The sequence below is a fragment of the Pteropus vampyrus genome, unplaced genomic scaffold (genome assembly GCF_000151845.1).
Source record: "Pteropus vampyrus isolate Shadow unplaced genomic scaffold, Pvam_2.0 Scaffold459, whole genome shotgun sequence".
Lineage (NCBI taxonomy): Eukaryota > Metazoa > Chordata > Mammalia > Chiroptera > Pteropodidae > Pteropus > Pteropus vampyrus.
In genome coordinates this window covers 537812-541350 of record NW_011889240.1, presented here as the reverse complement: position 1 = coordinate 541350, position 3539 = coordinate 537812, and the positions used below count along the sequence as shown (strand labels likewise).

General features: G+C 57.1%; 1 protein-coding gene across 1 annotated transcript in view; it reads right to left on the bottom strand.

Annotated features, from left to right (window-relative positions):
- The window catches only part of TNFAIP8L1 (TNF alpha induced protein 8 like 1), an 11469-nt gene extending 10628 nt beyond the window's left edge, over nt 1-841 (bottom strand). The window contains exon 1 of the mRNA XM_011381920.2: nt 723-841. The gene's annotated coding sequence lies outside the window, so the exon portion shown is untranslated. The remainder of the gene's footprint in view (nt 1-722) is intronic.
- Between the last annotated feature and the right edge of the window lie 2698 nt (nt 842-3539).

Sequence of the window (3539 nt, the reverse complement as noted above, 5' to 3'; positions counted from 1 at the left end):
CCAAGATCTGAACTCCCCAAACGCCCTCACTCCGCTGCCGCCCCTCAGGGCCTTCACCTCCCCCAGCTGGGCTCAGACAAACTCCGGACGCCTGTCTGCACCTGGGGCTGCCCCTCCTGCAAGACGGCCCCCAGCACAGAGGAGGTGGTGATGCCTGCAGATCTGGGTCAGCTCACCTGCCAATTACCTCAGCAGGTGACAGTCCCAGTTTACAGCTGGTAAAACTGAGGCCCCGGCTTCAGGCCACTGGGGAGCTCCGGAGTGGCCAGTCTGGGTGGGCCTGGCCTTGGCTCTCCCAACAGCCTGGACCGGCCGGAAGCCACACTCATTTCCACCTCCATGCCTTTGGCCCGGCTGCCCAGCCCGTGGAATGCCCTCCCGACTCTGGAATCGGGCCCTAGCACCTGGCGCACTGCACGGCGGGCGAAAGGGGCAGAGTCCATCAGAGTCCCCACGGTGGTGGGGACCGCCGGCCCCAGAGCACCACCCCACGTCAGGGCGGGAAGTTCAGACCCACTGCGCCTCCCCCTAAGCCATACATACAGCCAGAGAGCGCCGGAGAGACAGCGGGCAAGGGGGAAACCGAGGGCGAGGGAAACGCGGGCAGGAATACGGCAGACAGGGGTGGGGCGGGAGGAGGCTTCTCTGCGAGGCTGCGGGGGACGCGAGAGATGGAGGGCGGCCAGCTGGCCCCCGAGGTGCGCCCCGCATCGCTCTCTCACCTGCTCTCCGGGCCCGCCGTGGGTCCGACCGTCGGGGCTCCGTCCCTCCGACTCTACCCGGCAGTTGCGCGGGCGTCAGGACTCGCGCCTGATGCCGCGCGGGGAGGGCGGGGCGGGAAGCTCTGTCCCGCCCACTCGTCACCCCGCCCCTCTACAGGCCCCGCCCCCGCTCGGCCCCGCCCGCGCTGCCAGGCCGGATGGGGTGGGGGCGGAGGACGTGGGCTCAGCCAATGGCAGGGCGGGCGGCGTACGAAGAAGCCAATGGGAGCAGGTCACGGCGCGGGAGGGGTCGGGGCGGGGCGGGGCCTGGCGGCTCGGGGGATTCCTCCGGAATCGCGAAAGGGGCCGGATGCCGGGGGCGCCCGCGGGCGGAGGGCCCGGCCGAAGAAAGGGGAGGAAGGAGGCAGAGTCAAAAACAGAGAGACCCGGGGGAAAGAGAGGAAGACAGAGAGCCAAAAAGAAAAATAAACCGACCTGTGCGGTTCTGGACAGGCCCCTTCCTCCTTCTCCGACTCAGTTTACCCTCCTGGGTCATAGGAATTTAGGCAGGAACTAGTTTCTTAAAGTATGGGGAACCCTTTCCATCAGAATCACCTGGGAGCCCCTTAACAAATACAGATTCTGGTACCTCCAGACGGTTGAATCTGACCCAGAGTTGAAGATCAACTCTTTCTGGGTTGCTGATAAGTTCTGGGGGTGAGGTTTGAAGCAGTCACTGTCGCTGGGTGAACAGGCCCCGGAGACCCCCATCACGAGACTCGCAGATCCAGCCTCAATTTCCGTGGGAATGAGCCTCCTGGCCGCCAGCGGGTGGGGCTGCGGGGCCAGCTGGGCCCCCCTCCCAGAGGATGCAGCTGTTGAGTCCTGGGAACTGGGCCCTGGAGCGGCTCCCAGCTCCCCTGCTGCTCCGTTTCCGCCCCTCAGCCCCAACTGGGGGTCCTAGTTATAGCTAGAGCCAAGGAAGGCCAGAGCAGGCTAGACAACAAATGTTTGGTGCGTGTCTAGCCCTGTCCTGCACGTGGGGGACACACACCCCGGCACAGACATCACGAAGCAAAAATAAATGTCTCTATCCCATTTTGGAGGGGAAAACTGAGGCCCAGAGAGGGCAAGTGATTTAATTGCTTGAGGACTTGCAGGCACAAGTGGCAGGGCTGGGATTCAAACCTAGGACTGCTTGTCCTGCCTCCTTTCACACACAGCTAGGTTCTATTCTTTCTCTAGTCCAGGCTTTCTCATCCTCAACGCTGTTGACATTTGGGGCCTGTCATTCCTGCCTGGGGAGGTAGGGGCAGTCCTGAGTACCGTGGGGTGTTGAGCAGCATTTCTGGCCTCCACCCACTTAATGCCAGAGTAGCCCCTCTTCAAGTCATTGACAACCAAAACTGTTTCCAGTCATCGCCAAGTGTTCCCTGGGGGTCAGAATCACCCCCTGGTTGAAATTTACTGTTATAGATCCATCTCTTCATGCCCCTGAGCCTCAAATTATGAAGATCACTTCTTTGGATCAGGGTAGCTAAAGGGGTCACAGAGGCATCTCATCAAACCAGAGCAGATTGTTTCAGTGAGTGCTGGCTGGCCAGGGGCAGGCGTGGAGTGTGACCGAGCTAGGTTCGACCCCGGCTTTGTCGCTTTGTGCCTGCATGTGTTCGTCCCTTCGAGCCTTGGTTTCCCACCTCTGTGACATGGGAATAATAAACCCTACAGATCCACAAATAAGACAACGAATAGAAAGTGCCCACAAGGATGTGAAGAAATTAGAACCTTTGAACACTGTTGGTGGGAATGTAAAAAGGTGCAGCCACTGTGGAAAAGTTCAGCGGTTCCTCAAAAAATTAATCATGGAATTGTCACATGAGCCAGCAATTCCACTCCTAGCTATCTACCCAACGGAGTTGAAAGCAGGGCCTCAAACAGGCATTGGCACAGTGTTCACAGCAGCGTTACCAACAATGGCCAAAAGGCAGAAGCAACCCACGTGTCCATCAACAGATGATGGATAAACACCGTGTGGTCCGTCCAGACAATGGAATATTATTCAGTCTTGAAAAGGAAGGAAATTCTGACACCTGCTACAGCATGAGTGAACCTTGAGGACACTGTTCTCGGTGAAAGAAGCCAGTCACAAATACTGTGTGATCCCACTCACAGGAGGTCCCCAGAGGCGTCAGATTCACAGAGACAGGAAGTACAATGTGGAGCCAGGGGCTGGGGGAGGGGAGGGGAGTGAGTGTTTAGTGGGGACAGAGGGTCAGTCTGGGAAGAGGAGAAAGTTCTAGGGATGGACGGATGACACTTGCACAACATAAATGTGCTTCATGCCACTGAGCTGTGCACTTAAAAACGGTTAAAGTGGTCAACTTTGTGTTATACATTTACCACAATACTGAAACATTGCATTGTATACTTTAAATGGGTGAATTGCATGGAGTATGAATTATGTCTCAATCAAGCTGTTTTGTTTTGTTTTGTTTTGTTTTTTTAAAGTGCCCAGCAGCACTTCTGGTAATGATAGCAACAATAGTATAGCTAATACTTGCTGAGCACCTTTTATGTGCTGGTCACTGCTAGCACTTTACATAAATTCACTCGCTGGATCCTCACGGCAATCCTGCCAGGGCCTACACGGATCGTGAAACTGAGGCCCAGACGAAGTAAGTGACCTATTCCAGGTCACTCGGCCAGGTCGTGACAGAGTTGGGATTAGAACTTGGGACACTTGGAGCTGCACGGACATCTTACAGGTTGCCGCAGATGGCCAGGGGGCTGAGGGGCTCCTGAGCCTAGTGAAGAACAGACCAGGGCCTCTAGCTGGAG